The 20,587-nt window shown below is 45.7% G+C and overlaps 18 non-coding genes across 18 annotated transcripts; all 18 read right to left on the reverse strand.

Annotated features, from left to right (window-relative positions):
• Nucleotides 1–479: 479 nt before the first annotated feature.
• On the reverse strand, nucleotides 480–551 carry trnag-ucc (transfer RNA glycine (anticodon UCC)). Its single transcript has one exon. It is a non-coding gene; the product is annotated as a tRNA-Gly (tRNA).
• Nucleotides 552–1,367: 816 nt separating this feature from the next.
• Nucleotides 1,368–1,439, reverse strand: trnaa-cgc (transfer RNA alanine (anticodon CGC)). Its single transcript has one exon. It is a non-coding gene; the product is annotated as a tRNA-Ala (tRNA).
• Nucleotides 1,440–2,666: 1,227 nt separating this feature from the next.
• On the reverse strand, nucleotides 2,667–2,738 carry trnaa-ugc (transfer RNA alanine (anticodon UGC)). Its single transcript has one exon. It is a non-coding gene; the product is annotated as a tRNA-Ala (tRNA).
• Nucleotides 2,739–3,790: 1,052 nt separating this feature from the next.
• trnag-ucc (transfer RNA glycine (anticodon UCC)) lies at nucleotides 3,791–3,862 on the reverse strand. Its single transcript has one exon. It is a non-coding gene; the product is annotated as a tRNA-Gly (tRNA).
• A 918-nt stretch (nucleotides 3,863–4,780) lies between these two features.
• trnaa-ugc (transfer RNA alanine (anticodon UGC)) lies at nucleotides 4,781–4,852 on the reverse strand. Its single transcript has one exon. It is a non-coding gene; the product is annotated as a tRNA-Ala (tRNA).
• Nucleotides 4,853–4,956: 104 nt separating this feature from the next.
• Nucleotides 4,957–5,028, reverse strand: trnag-ucc (transfer RNA glycine (anticodon UCC)). The gene has a single exon. It is a non-coding gene; the product is annotated as a tRNA-Gly (tRNA).
• Nucleotides 5,029–6,220: 1,192 nt separating this feature from the next.
• On the reverse strand, nucleotides 6,221–6,292 carry trnaa-ugc (transfer RNA alanine (anticodon UGC)). Its single transcript has one exon. It is a non-coding gene; the product is annotated as a tRNA-Ala (tRNA).
• Nucleotides 6,293–7,344: 1,052 nt separating this feature from the next.
• Nucleotides 7,345–7,416, reverse strand: trnag-ucc (transfer RNA glycine (anticodon UCC)). Its single transcript has one exon. It is a non-coding gene; the product is annotated as a tRNA-Gly (tRNA).
• A 918-nt stretch (nucleotides 7,417–8,334) lies between these two features.
• Nucleotides 8,335–8,406, reverse strand: trnaa-ugc (transfer RNA alanine (anticodon UGC)). The gene has a single exon. It is a non-coding gene; the product is annotated as a tRNA-Ala (tRNA).
• A 104-nt stretch (nucleotides 8,407–8,510) lies between these two features.
• trnag-ucc (transfer RNA glycine (anticodon UCC)) lies at nucleotides 8,511–8,582 on the reverse strand. Its single transcript has one exon. It is a non-coding gene; the product is annotated as a tRNA-Gly (tRNA).
• Nucleotides 8,583–9,035: 453 nt separating this feature from the next.
• On the reverse strand, nucleotides 9,036–9,107 carry trnaa-ugc (transfer RNA alanine (anticodon UGC)). The gene has a single exon. It is a non-coding gene; the product is annotated as a tRNA-Ala (tRNA).
• Nucleotides 9,108–9,211: 104 nt separating this feature from the next.
• On the reverse strand, nucleotides 9,212–9,283 carry trnag-ucc (transfer RNA glycine (anticodon UCC)). Its single transcript has one exon. It is a non-coding gene; the product is annotated as a tRNA-Gly (tRNA).
• A 1,192-nt stretch (nucleotides 9,284–10,475) lies between these two features.
• Nucleotides 10,476–10,547, reverse strand: trnaa-ugc (transfer RNA alanine (anticodon UGC)). Its single transcript has one exon. It is a non-coding gene; the product is annotated as a tRNA-Ala (tRNA).
• A 110-nt stretch (nucleotides 10,548–10,657) lies between these two features.
• On the reverse strand, nucleotides 10,658–10,729 carry trnag-ucc (transfer RNA glycine (anticodon UCC)). Its single transcript has one exon. It is a non-coding gene; the product is annotated as a tRNA-Gly (tRNA).
• Nucleotides 10,730–11,923: 1,194 nt separating this feature from the next.
• Nucleotides 11,924–11,995, reverse strand: trnaa-cgc (transfer RNA alanine (anticodon CGC)). The gene has a single exon. It is a non-coding gene; the product is annotated as a tRNA-Ala (tRNA).
• Nucleotides 11,996–13,230: 1,235 nt separating this feature from the next.
• On the reverse strand, nucleotides 13,231–13,302 carry trnag-ucc (transfer RNA glycine (anticodon UCC)). Its single transcript has one exon. It is a non-coding gene; the product is annotated as a tRNA-Gly (tRNA).
• Nucleotides 13,303–14,357: 1,055 nt separating this feature from the next.
• trnaa-ugc (transfer RNA alanine (anticodon UGC)) lies at nucleotides 14,358–14,429 on the reverse strand. The gene has a single exon. It is a non-coding gene; the product is annotated as a tRNA-Ala (tRNA).
• Nucleotides 14,430–14,539: 110 nt separating this feature from the next.
• Nucleotides 14,540–14,611, reverse strand: trnag-ucc (transfer RNA glycine (anticodon UCC)). Its single transcript has one exon. It is a non-coding gene; the product is annotated as a tRNA-Gly (tRNA).
• Nucleotides 14,612–20,587: the final 5,976 nt, after the last annotated feature.

Below are 20,587 nucleotides of genomic sequence, written 5' to 3' on the forward strand. Positions count from 1 at the left end.
TCTTAATGTGCAGTTACTTCCTTTGGCAGCAATAATATCTCTACAAAATGCAGGATTTACACTAGCCAGTAAAATTAATCTAATAGTTAAACTAATAACACATTTACACACTTAATTATTCAAGTCCCAAGTATTTTCAGTGTTTTCTAGTCATTTTACTTCACATTTGATACAAACCACAACCGGGATTCGAACCCTGTTCTGTGTGGAATCAAAGAAAAAAATAAACAAAATAAGCTCCTTTCCTATTGGCTGTTTCGCGGTTATAGGTGTTGAAAAAGCTCCCCTCCTATTGGCTATTTCGCGTGACAGCTATTCACGGCTGGCCCCCGCGTGCGAAGCATGCGCTCTACCACTGAGCTACATCCCCTTCGGTGGGTGCTCCTGAAGACAGGAAGACAGGAAGTTCTAAGAGTTACGAGTTCCATGGAAACAACTCTGTGGAAGTGTGAAAAAAAGATTTTTCACAAAAGAAGTGCTGCGATGGCCGGGAATCAAACCCAGGTCAACTGCTTGGAAGGCAGATATGCTCACCACTATACCACCATCGCACAGTTCTGGCAAATCAACGTCATAATTTCCGCAACACACTGCATGTTGTTGATGCCAAATTCGGACCATACCATCCGAATGTTGCCTGAATGTTTCCTGTTCTTAGCTGACAGGAGTGGTACCCAGTGTGGTTCTGCTGCTGTGGCCCATCCGCCTCAAGGTTCGACGCGTTGTGCATTCAGAGATGCTCTTCGGCATACCTCGGTTGTAACGAGTGGTTATTTGAGTTACTGTTGCCTTTCTATCAGCTACAACCAGTCTGGCCATCCTCTTCTGACCTCTGGCATCCACAAGGCATTTGCCCTCAAGAAACTACCGCCCACTGGATATTTTCTCTTTTTCCGACGACTCTCTGTCAACCCCAGAGAGGTTTTTGCATGAAAATCCCAGTAGATCGGCAGGTTCTGAAATACTCAGATCAGCCCGTCTGTTACCAACAACCATGCCACGTTCAAAGTCACTGAAATCACCGTACTTCCCCTTTCTGATGCTTGGTTTGAACTACAGGAGATTCTCTTGACCATGTCTACGTGCCAAATTGTATTGATTTGCTGTCATGTGATTGGCTGGTTAGAAACTTCCATCGAAGAGCAGTTATTTTACCTAATAAAGTGGCCGGTGAGTGTAAATGCATACATATGTGTCCCATATATACTCCTCATGACCATTAAAGCTTTTTGAAGGGATTGATGTTCAATAGCAAGCCCTATTCATCTTGTGAGTTTGTCTAACTGAGAACATAATTCATCCTTTTTGGAACAATCAGTGTTGCTGATTACCCTTTCTTACTTCATTGGGTTTATTAATGCAAATAATGGAGATGCCGGGGATTGAACCCGGGGCCTCATACATGCGAAGCATGCGCTCTACCACTGAGATACATCCCCTTCGGTGGCTGATCCTTAATACAGGAAGACAGGAGGTTCTAAGAGTTACGAGGTCCATGGAAAACACTCTGTTGAAGTGTGAAAATTCAGATTTTTCACAAAAGTAGTGCGGCGATGGCCAGGAATCAAACCCGGGTCGACTGCTTGGAAGGCAGCTATGCTCACCACTATACCACCATCACACAGTTCTGGCAAATCAACGTCATAATTTCCACAACACACTGCATGTTGTTGATGCCAAATTCTGACCATACCATCCGAATGTTGCAACCGACATTGAAACTCATCATACCAGGCAACGTTTTTCCAAACTTCTATTGTCCAAATTTGGTGAGCCTGAGTGAATTGTAGCCTCAGTTTCCTGTTCTTAGCTGAGAGGAGTGGTACCCAGTTTGGTTCCGCTGCTGTTGCCCATCCGCCTCAAGGTTCCACGTGTTGTGCATTCAGAGATGCTTTTCGGCTATTTGGTGAGACTGAGTGAATTGTAGCCTCAGTTTCCTGTTCTTTGCTGACAGGAGTGGTAACCAGTGTGGTTCTGCTGCTGTGGCCCATCCGCCTCAAGGTTCGACGCGTTGTGCATTCAGAGATGCTTTTCGGCTATTTGGTGAGCCTGAGTGAATTGTAGCCTCAGTTTCCTCTTCTTTGCTGACAGGAGTGGTACCCAGTGTGGTTCTGCTGTTGTGGCCCATCCGCCTCAAGGTTCCACGCGTTGTGCATTCAGAGATGCTCTTCGGCATACCTCGGGTGTAATGAGTGGTTATTTGAGTTACTGTTGCCTTTCTATCAGCTTCAGGTTCTGAAATACTCAGACCACCCCGTCCGTTACCAACAACCATGCCACGCTCAAAGTCACTGAAATCACCGTACTTCCCCATTCTGATGCTTGGTTTGAACTACAGGAGATTCTCTTGACCATGTCTACGTGCCTAATTGCATTGATTTGCCGTCATGTGATTGGCTGGTTAGAAATTTCCATCGAAGAGCAGTTTGAGCAGTTATTTTACCTAATAAAGTGGCCAGTGAGTGTAAATGCATACATATGTGTGTGTCCCATGTATACTCCTCATGAAAATTAAAGCTTTTCGAAGGGATTGATGTTCAATAGAAAGCATTAAGTTCAATTCATCTTGTGAGTTTGTCTAACTATGAACATAATTTATCCTTTATGGAACAATCAGTGTTGCTGATTACCCTTTCTTACTTCATTGGGTTTATTAACACAAATAATGGAGATGCCGGGGATTGAACCCAGGGCCTCATACATGCAAAGCATGCGCTCTACCACTGAGCTACATCCCCTTCGGTGGGTGCTCCTTAAGACAGGAAGACAGGAAGACCTAAGAGTTACGGGTTCCATGGAAAACAGTCTGTTGAAGTGTGAAAATTCAGATTTCTCACAAAAGTAGTGCTGCGATGGCTGGGAATTGAACCCGGGTCAACTGCTGGGAAGGCAGCTATGCTCACTACTATACCAGCATCGCACAGTTCTGGCACATCAACGTCATAATTTCCGCAACACACTGCATGCTGTTGATGCCAAATTCTGACCATACCATCCGAATGTTGCAACCGACATTGAAACTCATCATACCAGGCAGCGTTTTTCCAAACTTCTGTTGTCCAAATTTGGTGAGCCTGAGTGAATTGTAGCCTCAGTTTCCTGTTCTCAATGTGGTTCTGCTGCTGTGGCCCATCCGCCTCAAGGTTCCACGTGTTGTGCATTCAGAGATGCTCTTCGGCATACCTCGGTTGTAACGAGTGGTTATTTGAGTTACTGTTGCCTTTCTATCAGCTACAACCAGTCTGGCCATTCTCTTCTGACCTCTGGCATCCACAAGGCATTTGCCCTCAAGAAACTACCGCCCACTGGATATTTTCTCTTTTTCCGACGACTCTCTGTCAACCCCAGAGAGGTTTTTGCATGAAAATCCCAGTAGATCGGCAGGTTCTGAAATACTCAGATCAGCCCGTCTGTTACCAACAACCATGCCATGTTCAAAGTCACTGAAATCACCGTACTTCCCCATTCTGATGCTTGGTTTGAACTACAGGAGATTCTCTTGACCATATCTACGTGCCAAATTGTATTTATTTGCTGTCATGTGATTGGCTGGTTAGAAACTTCCATCGAAGAGCAGTTGGAGCAGTTATTATACCTAATAAAGTGGCCGGTGAGTGTAAATGCATACATATGTATGTGTCCCATGTATACTCCTCATGAACATTAAAGCTTTTTGAAGGGATTGATGTTCAATAGCAAGCCCAATTCATCTTGTGACAGGAAGTTCTAAGAGTTAATGGAAACAAGAATGTTGAAGTGTGAAAATTCAGATTTTTCACAAAAGTAGTGCTGCGATGGCCGGGAATCCAACCCGGGTCAACTGCTTGGAAGGCAGCTATGCTCACTACTATACCACCATCGCACAGTTCTGGCACATCAACGTCATAATTTCCGCAACACACTGTATGTTGTTGATGCCAAATTCTGACCACACCAACCGAATGTTGCAACCGATATTGAGACTCATCATAGCAGGCAACGATTTTCCAAACTTCTCTTGTCCAAATTTGGTGAGCCTGAGTGAATTGTAGCCTCAGTTTCCTGTTCTTAGCTGAGAGGAGTGGTACCCAGTGTGGTTCTGCTGCTGTGGCCCATCCGCCTCAAGGTTCCACGTGTTGTGCATTCAGAGATGCTCTTCGGCATACCTCGGTTGTAACGAGTGGTTATTTGAGTTACTGTTGCCTTTCTATCAGCTACAACCAGTCTGGCCATTCTCTTCTGACCTCTGGCATCCACAAGGCATTTGCCCTCAAGAAACTACGGCCCACTGGATATTTTCTCTTTTTCCGACGACTCTCTGTCAAACCCAGAGAGGTTTTTGCATGAAAATCCCAGTAGATCGGCAGGTTCTGAAATACTCAGATCAGCCCGTCTGTTACCAACAACCATGCCACGTTCAAAGTCACTGAAATCACCGTACTTCCCCATTCTGATGCTTGGTTTGAACTACAGTAGATTGTCTTGACCATGTCTATATGCCTAATTGCATTGATTTGCTGTCATGTGATTGGCTGGTTAGAAATTTCCACCGAAGAGCAGTTGGAGCAGTTATTTTACCTAAAAAAGTGGCCGGTGAGCGTAAATGCATACATATGTATGTGTCCCATGTATACTCCTCATGGACATTAAAGCTTTTCGAAGGGATTTATGTTCAATAGAAAGCATTAAGTTCAATTCATCTTGTGAGTTTGTCTAACTATGAACATAATTCATCCTTTATGGAACAATCAGTGTTGCTGATTACCCTTTCTTACTTCATTGGGTTTATTAACACAAATAATGGAGATGCCGGGGATTGAACCCGGGGCCTCATACATGCAAAGCATGCGCTCTACCACTGAGCTACATCCCCTTCGGTGGGTGGTTCTTAAGACAGGAAAACAGGAAGTTCTAAGAGTTACGAGTTCCATGGAAACAAGTAAGTGTGAAAATTCAGATTTCTCACAAAAGTAGTGCTGCGATGGCCGGGAATCGAACCCGGGTCAACTGCTTGGAAGGCAGCTATGCTCACCACTATACCACCATCGCTCAGTTCTGGCAAATCAACGTCATAATTTCCGCAACACACTGCATGTTGTTGATGCAAAATTCTGACAATACCATCCGAATGTTGCAACCGACATTGAGACTCATCATACCAGACAACGTTTTTCCAAACTTCTGTTGTCCAAATTTGGTGGGCCTGAGAGAATTGTAGCCTCAGTTTCCTGTTCTTAGCTGAGAGGAGTGGTACCCAGTGTGGTTCTGCTGCTGTGGCCCATCCGCCTCAAGGTTCGACGCGTTGTGCATTCAGAGATGCTTTTCGGCTATTTGGTGAGACTGAGTGAATTGTAGCCTCAGTTTCCTGTTCTTTGCTGACAGGAGTGGTAACCAGTGTGGTTCTGCTGCTGTGGCCCATCCGCCTCAAGGTTCGACGCGTTGTGCATTCAGAGATGCTTTTCGGCTATTTGGTGAGCCTGAGTGAATTGTAGCCTCAGTTTCCTCTTCTTTGCTGACAGGAGTGGTACCCAGTGAGGTTCTGCTGTTGTGGCCCATCCGCCTCAAGGTTCCACGCGTTGTGCATTCAGAGATGCTCTTCGGCATACCTCGGGTGTAATGAGTGGTTATTTGAGTTACTGTTGCCTTTCTATCAGCTACATCCAGTCTGGCCATTCTCTTCTGACCTCTGGCATCCACAAGCCATTTGCCCCCAAGAAACTACCGCCCACTGGATATATTCTCTTTTTCCGACGACTCTCTGTGAACCCCAGAGAGGTTTTTGCATGAAAATCCAAGTAGATCGGCAGGTTCTGAAATACTCAGACCAGCCCGTCCTTTACCAACAACCATGCCACGCTCAAAGTCACTGAAATCACCGTACTTCCCCATTCTGATGCTAGGTTTGAACTACAGGAGATTCTCTTGACCATGTCTACGTGCCTAATTGCATTGATTTGCGGTCATGTGATTGGCTGGTTAGAAATTTCCATCGAAGAGCAGTTTGAGCAGTTATTTTACCTAATAAAGTGGCCAGTGAGTGTAAATGCATACATATGTGTGTGTCCCATGTATACTCCTCATGAAAATTAAAGCTTTTCGAAGGGATTGATGTTCAATAGAAAGCATTAAGTTCAATTCATCTTGTGAGTTTGTCTAACTATGAACATAATTTATCCTTTATGGAACAATCAGTGTTGCTGATTACCCTTTCTTACTTCATTGGGTTTATTAACACAAATAATGGAGATGCCGGGGATTGAACCCAGGGCCTCATACATGCAAAGCATGCGCTCTACCACTGAGCTACATCCCCTTCAGTGGGTGTTCCTTAATACAGGAAGACAGGAAGTTCTAAGAGTTACGGGTTCCATGGAAAACAGTCTGTTGAAGTGTGAAAATTCAGATTTCTCACAAAAGTAGTGCTGCGATGGCTGGGAATTGAACCCGGGTCAACTGCTGGGAAGGCAGCTATGCTCACTACTATACCAGCATCGCACAGTTCTGGCACATCAACGTCATAATTTCCGCAACACACTGCATGCTGTTGATGCCAAATTCTGACCATACCATCCGAATGTTGCAACCGACATTGAAACTCATCATACCAGGCAATGTTTTTCCAAACTTCTGTTGTCCAAATTTGGTGAGCCTGAGTGAATTGTAGCCTCAGTTTCCTGTTCTCAATGTGGTTCTGCTGCTGTGGCCCATCCGCCTCAAGGTTCCACGTGTTGTGCATTCAGAGATGCTCTTCGGCATACCTCGGTTGTAACGAGTGGTTATTTGAGTTACTGTTGCCTTTCTATCAGCTACAACCAGTCTGGCCATTCTCTTCTGACCTCTGGCATCCACAAGGCATTTGCCCTCAAGAAACTACCGCCCACTGGATATTTTCTCTTTTTCCGACGACTCTCTGTCAACCCCAGAGAGGTTTTTGCATGAAAATCCCAGTAGATCGGCAGGTTCTGAAATACTCAGATCAGCCCGTCTGTTACCAACAACCATGCCATGTTCAAAGTCACTGAAATCACCGTACTTCCCCATTCTGATGCTTGGTTTGAACTACAGGAGATTCTCTTGACCATATCTACGTGCCAAATTGTATTTATTTGCTGTCATGTGATTGGCTGGTTAGAAACTTCCATCGAAGAGCAGTTGGAGCAGTTATTTTACCTAATAAAGTGGCCGGTGAGTGTAAATGCATACATATGTATGTGTCCCATGTATACTCCTCATGAACATTAAAGCTTTTTGAAGGGATTGATGTTCAATAGCAAGCCCAATTCATCTTGTGACAGGAAGTTCTAAGAGTTAATGGAAACAAGAATGTTGAAGTGTGAAAATTCAGATTTTTCACAAAAGTAGTGCTGCGATGGCCGGGAATCCAACCCGGGTCAACTGCTTGGAAGGCAGCTATGCTCACTACTATACCACCATCGCACAGTTCTGGCACATCAACGTCATAATTTCCGCAACACACTGTATGTTGTTGATGCCAAATTCTGACCACACCAACCGAATGTTGCAACCGATATTGAGACTCATCATAGCAGGCAACGATTTTCCAAACTTCTCTTGTCCAAATTTGGTGAGCCTGAGTGAATTGTAGCCTCAGTTTCCTGTTCTTAGCTGAGAGGAGTGGTACCCAGTGTGGTTCTGCTGCTGTGGCCCATCCGCCTCAAGGTTCCACGTGTTGTGCATTCAGAGATGCTCTTCGGCATACCTCGGTTGTAACGAGTGGTTATTTGAGTTACTGTTGCCTTTCTATCAGCTACAACCAGTCTGGCCATTCTCTTCTGACCTCTGGCATCCACAAGGCATTTGCCCTCAAGAAACTACGGCCCACTGGATATTTTCTCTTTTTCCGACGACTCTCTGTCAAACCCAGAGAGGTTTTTGCATGAAAATCCCAGTAGATCGGCAGGTTCTGAAATACTCAGATCAGCCCGTCTGTTACCAACAACCATGCCACGTTCAAAGTCACTGAAATCACCGTACTTCCCCATTCTGATGCTTGGTTTGAACTACAGTAGATTGTCTTGACCATGTCTATATGCCTAATTGCATTGATTTGCTGTCATGTGATTGGCTGGTTAGAAATTTCCACCGAAGAGCAGTTGGAGCAGTTATTTTACCTAAAAAAGTGGCCGGTGAGCGTAAATGCATACATATGTATGTGTCCCATGTATACTCCTCATGAACATTAAAGCTTTTCGAAGGGATTTATGTTCAATAGAAAGCATTAAGTTCAATTCATCTTGTGAGTTTGTCTAACTATGAACATAATTCATCCTTTATGGAACAATCAGTGTTGCTGATTACCCTTTCTTACTTCATTGGGTTTATTAACACAAATAATGGAGATGCCGGGGATTGAACCCGGGGCCTCATACATGCAAAGCATGCGCTCTACCACTGAGCTACATCCCCTTCGGTGGGTGGTTCTTAAGACAGGAAAACAGGAAGTTCTAAGAGTTACGAGTTCCATGGAAACAAGTAAGTGTGAAAATTCAGATTTCTCACAAAAGTAGTGCTGCGATGGCCGGGAATCGAACCCGGGTCAACTGCTTGGAAGGCAGCTATGCTCACCACTATACCACCATCGCTCAGTTCTGGCAAATCAACGTCATAATTTCCGCAACACACTGCATGTTGTTGATGCCAAATTCTGACAATACCATCCGAATGTTGCAACCGACATTGAGACTCATCATACCAGACAACGTTTTTCCAAACTTCTGTTGTCCAAATTTGGTGGGCCTGAGAGAATTGTAGCCTCAGTTTCCTGTTCTTAGCTGAGAGGAGTGGTACCCAGTGTGGTTCTGCTGCTGTGGCCCATCCGCCTCAAGGTTCGACGCGTTGTGCATTCAGAGATGCTTTTCGGCTATTTGGTGATTCTGAGTGAATTGTAGCCTCAGTTTCCTCTTCTTTGCTGACAGGAGTGGTAACCAGTGTGGTTCTGCTGCTGTGGCCCATCCGCCTCAAGGTTTGACACATTGTGCATTCAGAGATGCTTTGAATGCTTTGAATTACTTCATTGGGTTTATTAACACAAATAATGGAGATGCCGGGGATTGAACCCGGGGCCTCATACATGCAAAGCATGCGCTCTACCACTGAGCTACATCCCCTTCGGTGGGTGGTTCTTAAGACAGGAAAACAGGAAGTTCTAAGAGTTACGAGTTCCATGGAAACAAGTAAGTGTGAAAATTCAGATTTCTCACGAAAGTAGTGCTGCGATGGCCGGGAATCGAACCCGGGTCAACTGCTTGGAAGGCAGCTATGCTCACCACTATACCACCATCGCTCAGTTCTGGCAAATCAACGTCATAATTTCCGCAACACACTGCATGTTGTTGATGCCAAATTCTGACCATACCATCCGAATGTTGCAACCGACATTGAGACTCATCATACCAGACAATGTTTTTCCAAACTTCTGTTGTCCAGATTTGGTGGGCCTGAGTGAATTGTAGCCTCAGTTTCCTGTTCTTAGCTGAGAGGAGTGGTACCCAGTGTGGTTCTGCTGCTGTGGCCCATCCGCCTCAAGGTTCGACGCGTTGTGCATTCAGAGATGCTTTTCGGCTATTTGGTGAGACTGAGTGAATTGTAGCCTCAGTTTCCTGTTCTTTGCTGACAGGAGTGGTAACCAGTGTGGTTCTGCTGCTGTGGCCCATCCGCCTCAAGGTTCGACGCGTTGTGCATTCAGAGATGCTTTTCGGCTATTTGGTGAGCCTGAGTGAATTGTAGCCTCAGTTTCCTCTTCTTTGCTGACAGGAGTGGTACCCAGTGTGGTTCTGCTGTTGTGGCCCATCCGCCTCAAGGTTCCACGCGTTGTGCATTCAGAGATGCTCTTCGGCATACCTCGGGTGTAATGAGTGGTTATTTGAGTTACTGTTGCCTTTCTATCAGCTACATCCAGTCTGGCCATTCTCTTCTGACCTCTGGCATCCACAAGCCATTTGCCCCCAAGAAACTACCGCCCACTGGATATATTCTCTTTTTCCGACGACTCTCTGTGAACCCCAGAGAGGTTTTTGCATGAAAATCCAAGTAGATCGGCAGGTTCTGAAATACTCAGACCAGCCCGTCCTTTACCAACAACCATGCCACGCTCAAAGTCACTGAAATCACCGTACTTCCCCATTCTGATGCTTGGTTTGAACTACAGGAGATTCTCTTGACCATGTCTACGTGCCTAATTGCATTGATTTGCGGTCATGTGATTGGCTGGTTAGAAATTTCCATCGAAGAGCAGTTTGAGCAGTTATTTTACCTAATAAAGTGGCCAGTGAGTGTAAATGCATACATATGTGTGTGTCCCATGTATACTCCTCATGAACATTAAAGCATTTCGAAGGGATTGATGTTCAATAGAAAGCATTAAGTTAAATTCATCTTGTGAGTTTGTCTAACTATGAACATAATTCATCCTTTATGGAACAATCAGTGTTGCTGATTACCCTTTCTTACTTCATTGGGTTTATTAACACAAATAATGGAGATGCCGGGGATTGAACCCGGGGCCTCATACATGCAAAGCATGCGCTCTTCCACTGAGCTACATCCCCTTTGGTGGGTGCTCCTTAAGACAGGAAGACAGGAAGACCTAAGAGTTACGGGTTCCATGGAAAACAGTCTGTTGAAGTGTGAAAATTCAGATTTCTCACAAAAGTAGTGCTGCGATGGCCGGGAATCGAACCCGGGTCAACTGCTTGGAAGGCAGCTATGCTCACCACTATACCACCATCGCTCAGTTCTGGCAAATCAACGTCATAATTTCCGCAACACACTGCATGTTGTTGATGCCAAATTCTGACCATACCATCCGAATGTTGCAACCGACATTGAGACTCATCATACCAGACAACGTTTTTCCAAACTTCTGTTGTCCAAACTTGGTGGGCCTGAGTGAATTGTAGCCTCAGTTTCCTGTTCTTAGCTGAGAGGAGTGGTACCCAGTGTGGTTCTGCTGCTGTGGCCCATCCGCCTCAAGGTTCGACGCGTTGTGCATTCAGAGATGCTTTTCGGCTATTTGGTGAGACTGAGTGAATTGTAGCCTCAGTTTCCTGTTCTTTGCTGACAGGAGTGGTAACCAGAGTGGTTCTGCTGCTGTGGCCCATCCGCCTCAAGGTTCGACGCGTTGTGCATTCAGAGATGCTTTTCGGCTATTTGGTGAGCCTGAGTGAATTGTAGCCTCAGTTTCCTCTTCTTTGCTGACAGGAGTGGTACCCAGTGTGGTTCTGCTGTTGTGGCCCATCCGCCTCAAGGTTCCACGCGTTGTGCATTCAGAGATGCTCTTCGGCATACCTCGGGTGTAATGAGTGGTTATTTGAGTTACTGTTGCCTTTCTATCAGCTACATCCAGTCTGGCCATTCTCTTCTGACCTCTGGCATCCACAAGCCATTTGCCCCCAAGAAACTACCGCCCACTGGATATATTCTCTTTTTCCGACGACTCTCTGTGAACCCCAGAGAGGTTTTTGCATGAAAATCCAAGTAGATCGGCAGGTTCTGAAATACTCAGACCAGCCCGTCGGTTACCAACAACCATGCCACGCTCAAAGTCACTGAAATCACCGTACTTCCCCATTCTGATGCTTGGTTTGAACTACAGGAGATTCTCTTGACCATGTCTACGTGCCTAATTGCATTGATTTGCGGTCATGTGATTGGCTGGTTAGAAATTTCCATCGAAGAGCAGTTGGAGCAGTTATTTTACCTAATAAAGTGGCCAGTGAGTGTAAATGCATACATATGTGTGTGTCCCATGTATACTCCTCATGAACATTAAAGCTTTTCGAAAGGGATTGATGTTCAATAGCAAGCATTAAGTTCAATTCACCTTGTGATTTTGTCTAACTACGAACATACTTCATCCTTTTTGGAACAATCAGTGTTGCTGATTACCCCTTTCTTACTTCATTGGGTTTATTAATGCAAATAATGGAGATGCCGAGGATTGAACCCGGGGCCTCATACATGCGAAGCATATGCTCTACCACTGAGCTACATCCCCTTCGGTGGGTGCTCCTTAATACAGGAAGACAGGAAGTTCTAAGAGTTACGAGTTCCATGGAAAACACTCTGTTGAAGTGTGAAAATTCAGATTTCTCACAAAAAGTAGTGCTGCGATGGCTGGGAATTGAACCCGGTCAACTGCTGGGAAGGCAGCTATGCTCACTACTATACCACCATCGCACAGTTCTGGCACATCAACGTCATAATTTCCGCAACACACTGCATGCTGTTGATGCCAAATTCTGACCATACCATCCGAATGTTGCAACCGACATTGAAACTCATCATACCAGGCAACGTTTTTCCAAACTTCTGTTGTCCAAATTTGGTGAGCCTGAGTGAATTGTAGCCTCAGTTTCCTGTTCTCAATGTGGTTCTGCTGCTGTGGCCCATCCGCCTCAAGGTTCCACGTGTTGTGCATTCAGAGATGCTCTTCGGCATACCTCGGTTGTAATGAGTGGTTGTTTGAGTTACTGTTGCCTTTCTATAAGCTACAACCAGTCTGGCCATTCTCTTCTGACCTCTGGCATCCACAAGGCATTTGCCCTCAAGAAACTACCGCCCACTGGATATTTTCTCTTTTTCCGACGACTCTCTGTCAACCCCAGAGAGGTTTTTGCATGAAAATCCCAGTAGATCGGCAGGTTCTGAAATACTCAGATCAGCCCGTCTGTTACCAACAACCATGCCATGTTCAAAGTCACTGAAATCACCGTACTTCCCCATTCTGATGCTTGGTTTGAACTACAGGAGATTCTCTTGACCATATCTACGTGCCAAATTGTATTGATTTGCTGTCATGTGATTGGCTGGTTAGAAACTTCCATCGAAGAGCAGTTGGAGCAGTTATTTTACCTAATAAAGTGGCCGGTGAGTGTAAATGCATACATATGTATGTGTCCCATGTATACACCTCATGAAAATTAAAGCTTTTTGAAGGGATTGATGTTCAATAGCAAGCCCAATTCATCTTTTTAGTTTGACTAGCTGTGAACATAATTCATCCTTTATGGAACAATCAGTGTTGCTGGTTACTCTTTCTTACTTCATTGGGTTTATTAACACAAATAAAGGAGATGCCGAGGATTGAACCCGGGGCCTCATACATGCAAAGCATGCGCTCTACATCCCCTTCGTGGGTGCGCCTGAAGACAGGAAGACAGGAAGTTCTAAGAGTTAATGGAAACAAGTATGTTGAAGTGTGAAAATTCAGATTTTTCACAAAAGTAGTGCTGCGATGGCCGGGAATCCAACCCGGGTCAACTGCTTGGAAGGCAGCTATGCTCACTACTATACCACCATCGCACAGTTCTGGCACATCAACGTCATAATTTCCGCAACACACTGTATGTTGTTGATGCCAAATTCTGACCACACCAACCGAATGTTGCAACCGATATTGAGACTCATCATACCAGACAACGTTTTTCCAAACTTCTGTTGTCCAAATTTGGTGGGCCTGAGTGAATTGTAGCCTCAGTTTCCTGTTCTTAGCTGAGAGGAGTGGTACCCAGTGTGGTTCTGCTGCTGTGGCCCATCCGCCTCAAGGTTCGACGCGTTGTGCATTCAGAGATGCTTTTCGGCTATTTGGTGAGCCTGAGTGAATTGTAGCCTCAGTTTCCTCTTCTTTGCTGAGAGGAGTGGTACCCAGTGTGGTTCTGCTGTTGTGGCCCATCCGCCTCAAGGTTCCACGCGTTGTGCATTCAGAGATGCTCTTCGGCATACCTCGGGTGTAATGAGTGGTTATTTGAGTTACTGTTGCCTTTCTATCAGCTACATCCAGTCTGGCCATTCTCTTCTGACCTCTGGCATCCACAAGCCATTTGCCCCCAAGAAACTACCGCCCACTGGATATATTCTCTTTTTCCGACGACTCTCTGTGAACCCCAGAGAGGTTTTTGCATGAAAATCCAAGTAGATCGGCAGGTTCTGAAATACTCAGACCAGCCCGTCCGTTACCAACAACCATGCCACGCTCAAAGTCACTGAAATCACCGTACTTCCCCATTCTGATGCTTGGTTTGAACTACAGGAGATTCTCTTGACCATGTCTACGTGCCTAATTGCATTGATTTGCGGTCATGTGATTGGCTGGTTAGAAATTTCCATCGAAGAGCAGTTTGAGCAGTTATTTTACCTAATAAAGTGGCCAGTGAGTGTAAATGCATACATATGTGTGTGTCCCATGTATACTCCTCATGAACATTAAAGCTTTTCGAAGGGATTGATGTTCAATAGAAAGCATTAAGTTCAATTCATCTTGTGAGTTTGTCTAACTATGAACATAATTCATCCTTTATGGAACAATCAGTGTTGCTGATTACCCTTTCTTACTTCATTGGGTTTATCAACACAAATAATGGAGATGCCGGGGATTGAACCCGGGGCCTCATACATGCAAAGCATGCGCTCTACCACTGAGCTACATCCCCTTCGGTGGGTGCTCCTTAAGACAGGAAGACAGGAAGACCTAAGAGTTACGGGTTCCATGGAAAACAGTCTGTTGAAGTGTGAAAATTCAGATTTCTCACAAAAGTAGTGCTGCGATGGCCGGGAATCGAACCCGGGTCAACTGCTTGGAAGGCAGCTATGCTCACCACTATACCACCATCGCTCAGTTCTGGCAAATCAACGTCATAATTTCCGCAACACACTGCATGTTGTTGATGCCAAATTCTGACCATACCATCCGAATGTTGCAACCGACATTGAGACTTATCATACCAGACAACGTTTTTCCAAACTTCTGTTGTCCAAATTTGGTGGGCCTGAGTGAATTGTAGCCTCAGTTTCCTGTTCTTAGCTGAGAGGAGTGGTACCCAGTGTGGTTCTGCTGCTGTGGCCCATCCGCCTCAAGGTTCGACGCGTTGTGCATTCAGAGATGCTTTTCGGGAGCGTATCATCTTCCAAAGTTTGGAGATTTAATACATCATTGCTCAAAGACCCCGACTTTATTAATTTTTTTAAGAAAGAATGGGATATATTTTTACAAAATAACGACCAGCCGGAAATATCAGCGAGCGTTCTATGGGAAGCAGGAAAAGCAGTAATGCGAGGCAAAATAATTTCCTTTTCTTCAAATAAGAAAAAAAAAGACAACTTAAAAACAAAAGAATTAGAGTGTGAAATAAAGACGCTAGAGGAGGCCTTCCAGACCTCTGCAGACGAACGTATCCTTAACAGAATAAGGAAAACTAAAATAGAATTAAATAAAATAATTGACGCAAAAACACAGTTTCTAGTACAAAGGCTTCGCCTGGAAAACTTTGCACATGCTAACAGATCGGGAAAATACTTAGCCAATCAATTAAAAATAAACAAAGAAAAAACAACCATAACATCCATTAAGGACCAGTCAGGGGGAGTTACACATGATCCCTGTTTAATAAATTCAGTCTTTAGAGACTTTTACTATAAATTATACTCGTCACAAATTGAACCATCTGATCAATCCATTAATGAGTTTCTTGGAGACATTAATCTGCCGAAGTTACATCAGGAACAGGTTACGAATTTAGACTCACCGCTCTCAATAGGAGAACTCCATGAAGCTCTTCAACATATGCCCAATAATAAAGCTCCGGGCCCAGATGGTTTCCCAGCTGAATTTTACAAGGAATTCTGGAGTATATTAGCACCAACATTTTATAAAATGATTCTAAATGCTAGGGAGAATAAAAGCTTACCCTTAAATATGAACTCTGCTAATATTAGTCTTTTATTAAAACCGGACAAGGATCCCTTGCTCCCATCGAGCTACCGCCCAATTTCATTGATAAATGTAGACCTTAAAATAATTAGCAAGGCCATTACTGAACGTCTGAAAAGAGTCACCCCTTCTATTATACATCCGGATCAAACAGGCTTCATTAAAGGTAGACATTCGTCTACTAATATTCGCAGATTATTAAATATTATAGACTATTCGAGTATCAATAAACAGGAGACTACTATTATATCCTTAGACGCGGAAAAAGCATTTGATAAGGTAAATTGGAAGTTTCTATTGGCAACTTTGCATACATTTGGATTTGGCGAATCTTTCATGTACTGGATAAAAATATTATACAGCTCTCCCAAGGCACGTGTAAGGACAAATGATCAAATCTCTACAAGTTTTACCTTGCAAAGAGGCACTAGACAGGGTTGCCCTCTCTCTCCCTCATTATTTGCAATATTTATTGAACCTTTAGCAGCAGCTATTAGACAAAATCAAAATATTAAAGGTATACAATGTAAAATATTAGAGCACAAAATAAGTCTTTATGCGGATGACGTACTCCTCTTCCTCCAGAACTCACGATCTTCACTATCACAGACAATTGCACTTATAGAGGGATTTTCATCTCTGTCTGATTATTCTATTAATTGGTCTAAATCCACTGTTTTGTGTGTTAACTGCAATTTTAGGAATATAACCAATACTCAATTACAATCAGGGAACATTAGATATCTAGGCATAAACATCTCCCCTAGGCTGTCAGAGTTAATAAAATTAAATCATGTTCAGCTTATAAAGAAAATAGAAGATGATCTTTCCAGATGGAGCTCTCTCCCCATTTCGCTCATGGGTAGAATAGCCACCATTAAAATGATGGTTTTACCAAAAGTAAATTATTTTTTCTCAATGATACCATGCAAACCCCCTCTTTCCTGGTTTAAATCGTTGGACTCATATGTATCAAAATTTCTGTGGAAAAATAAAACTCCACGTATTAGTTTAAAGACATTGCAAAAATCCAAAGAATATGGAGGTTTAGAATTACCTAATTTTCAGTATTACTTCATAGCCAGTAAGTTACAGTATATTGTAAAATGGTCAAAAGATCATCCTTTAGATAGTCAATGGCTGGACTCAGAGCAAGTGTTTTGTAATGAACTAGAAATCTCAGAGTTACCATTTATTAGTCAAAGTATCAAACGTTATCAATGTTTCAAAAGCATTAATATTAGCACAACTTTATCAGCTTGGTGGGAATTTCTTAAAATAGCTAAAATTTCACTTTTTCCATGTGACCGTACACCCATATGGAACAACCCAGACATCGTGAAAAAGGATAAAAAGATGGTTAACTTCGTTCAATGGAGAGATCAAGGAATACGGTACTTACAGCACGTAATTGTAGGAGGACAGTTTGTACCTTTCAATACACTTATTGTTCAATACGGAGTTAGCAGGAATAAATTTTTAGAGTATCAACAACTTAAGGCAATAATAAATAAAACATACAAAATTAGCCAATTAGATTTACAACTTCCCGCTAAGATAATAGATTTATTGAATCTAAGCACTTTAAAGTTGTTATCAAAACTCTACAGGTTAGTGTCTAAACTGGACGATTCAGTCTCTCTCCCGATCTCTAAGTGGGAGGCGGATCTCTCTCTTAATACCGACCAGTTTTCTTGGTCACAAATATGCTTAAATACGTTTACTATGACTAAAAACCCAAACCTACAACTTATACAGTACAAAGTTCTTCATAGAATACATTATACTGGACAAAGGATGTTCCAGATGGGCTTTGTCACCTCTAATATCTGTTCACAGTGCACAGAGAACACCCCAGATAATTATATGCATGCTTTATGGTTCTGTACACCGGTACAGAGGTTCTGGAAGGAGATTTGTGAGGATTTATCCACATGGATCAACCACAGAATCCCAGTGTGCCCCACGGTATGTATATTAGGTCACCTGGGAGACACTCAAATAGATCCTAATTGGACACACCGGGTTCTCACTGCCTTATGTATCGCAAAGAAAACCATTCTAGTAAATTGGAAACAAAAATCCAGTTTATGTATCAACCATTTTAGGAATCTTTTATCAGATCATATTAGTAGTGAGATAATGTCTGCCTCCACTGAACAACATTCGGCTGAATTGCACTCTCTGTGGTCCCCGTTTATTGGCTTCGTTACCTAGTGGGGGCGGGGGGGTGGTGATCTCGTAGCCCTTGGGGTTGGGGGTCGGCTTAGTGGGTCTGGGGCGCGGGCCTCGGGTGGCCCCTGATGGGCGGTGGGGGGGGCCGCGGGGCCCTGTCCCTAGCCGGTGGGGGCCTTGGGGGCCTGTGGGGGGGGTTACCTCATGGCGGTGGGGGGGGGGGTGGCTGGGGAGGGCTCGGGCGGGGGGCTGTGGCTGGGGCGTCTCCGGGCCTCCCGGGGGGGGCGGGGCCGTGGACGTGGGGGTCCCACCCGGAGGGCCCGGCCCTGCCTGGGTGGAGGGTGGCTGTCTGCGCTGGGGGGGCATTGCTGCCTTGGTCCTCCGTCGCTGGGCGGGGGCCAAGTGCCCCTGCGGATGTGGGGACTCCGGGACCCTTGGGGTGTCCGCCGGGGTGGCCTCGGGGGGGGGTGGGGCCGGGTCCGGGGAGCGGGCCTCCCCTGACCGGGGGGTGCACGGGCGGGCGCGACGGCGGGGTGGCACCATTCCCAGGTATCTATGTCTTATGTTGTCAGTATGAATGGGAGGATGTTGGACCGTTTCCCCCTCCGTCTGGGGGCTCCGGCGGCGCCGGGGGCGCCCTTGGAGGTACGGTGGGGCCCTTGCCCGGCTCGGGGGGCCGGCCCCCGTCTACTGGACGGCCGGTGGGGGGACGCGGGTGTCTTATCAGGGCCGGCTTTGCTGGTCCTGCTTCCTGGCTTCGGCCTCCGCTCCCCCTCTTGCCCCCCCTACACGATTCATACGCACATAGGCGAAAGGCGGGGGGTCCGGGTCGTGGGGGGCACTGTCCCGCGGGGCCTGGCACTCCCCGCCTCACGGTTTTAACTGCAAAATAGACACTGCACATTCAACACTTAATAAATACATTTGACAAGGACACGTAGTTCGGGAGGGGGGGGGGTCTGTGTCAATCGATACTTGGCCCTCCCTCCTCCCTGTTTTTATGGCATTAATCACATGCACTCAACACAAGGGGCGGGAGGGGGTCCCACATCACCCGCGTTCCCTCACCGGCCTGGGCCTGGGACGGGTGGGTCGGGTTACCCGGGCCTGGCGGGGCCCGCCGTGCAGCCTGGGGTGCCTTCTGGCGGTGCTGGATCCCCCCGGGGAGGGGGAAACGGTGCGTGATTGTATGTCTGTGTCGGTGGGAATGCGGTATGGAAGGGTCCTGCCATGGAGGATTTGAGCCTCCATTGGCAGGACATCAAAAACTTAATAATTTATCAATATTATTTTATACAAAGATGGTTATTATTATTATTATTATTAGTATTATTATTAGTATTATTATTATTATTATGTATAGTATATTATATTATTATTAGTATAGGTATCGAATAGGTGAATGGATGAATGAATGGGATGCCTGGGTCTGGGGCCCTCCGTTGTCGGGCCTGCGCGGGTGTCGCCTTGTTGGGGGGTTCCCTCTCTCCGGGCCCGTCTCCGGTCCCCCCCGCTGCCTCTACGGCGGGGCGCCCCTCTGGTCTTGGAGGGCCACTTTCGTGGGGGACGGGTGCACCTGCCCGCGTCGGCGGCCGGGGCGGCTCTGTCTCTCCGGGCAGGCTGGCCCCCTGCCGGGTGGGGGTCGTTGGCCTGAAGGGTGGGGGCCTCCTGGCCGCGTGTCCGGCCCGGGCCGGGTGGCCGGGGATTGCCTGGGTCGCGGTCCGCCGCCGCGGGATCCCTGGCTGCTTCTTTCCGCGCCGTGGGGGCCCCGCCCGCGGGCCCCCTCAGCCGCCGCCGGGTGGGGGGGGGGCCTCGCAGGCGGTGGGTTGCCTCCCTCCTACTTCTCCCCTCTGTGGGGTTGCCGGTGGCCTGGGTTCCGGGCTCTTCCTTGTCGGCCTCTGGTCTCGCGGGTGGCGGGGTTGCTCCCCCCCCTCCCCCACTATAGATACACTTCAGGTGGAGCTTTGTTTGGTTTATTACACACACACACACACACACACACACACACACACACACACACACACACACACACACACACATATAGTCATTTAGTCACATGCATACACACACACACACACACACGCACACACACACACACACACATGCATGATCATATACATACACACACACACACATAGACATACACACTGGCTTGTTCACCTGCATGCTGGCTCTCTAGTTTTTGGGTTTAGGTAGCGGTAGCGATAGCTTAGCTCAGACTGCGATCAGATCTCAAGATTTAGGTCGATTGCTGTTCGTGTTTTGGATGGCTCCGTGCCGGTTTCGTGCTTTGTTTGTGGTTTTTTTTTTTTGTTGCAGATTTCCAGTGCTTGACGTGTGTCTCCGTGTGTTCCTGCTTCCTGGATTGGCAGTGGATGTCGTCACCCCCCCCCCCCCCCCACCCCCCCAAAAAAAAAAAAAAAAAAAAACACTGGGTTTGTATGTGTATATTTATGTATGTGTACGCATATGTGTGCGTATATATATATGTATATATTACATATAGTAATAATGCACATATATACACTTTTGGTTTCTACCGTCATGGTATCAATCAATAATATGTGTGCAGACAAGGTAAAAAAAAAAAAAAAAAAAAAAAAAAAAAGATGCTTTTCGGCTATTTGGTGAGACTGAGTGAATTGTAGCCTCAGTTTCCTGTTCTTTGCTGACAGGAGTGGTAACCAGTGTGTTTCTGCTGCTGTG

Source organism: Cololabis saira, chromosome 8, assembly GCF_033807715.1.
Source record: "Cololabis saira isolate AMF1-May2022 chromosome 8, fColSai1.1, whole genome shotgun sequence".
NCBI lineage: Eukaryota > Metazoa > Chordata > Actinopteri > Beloniformes > Belonidae > Cololabis > Cololabis saira.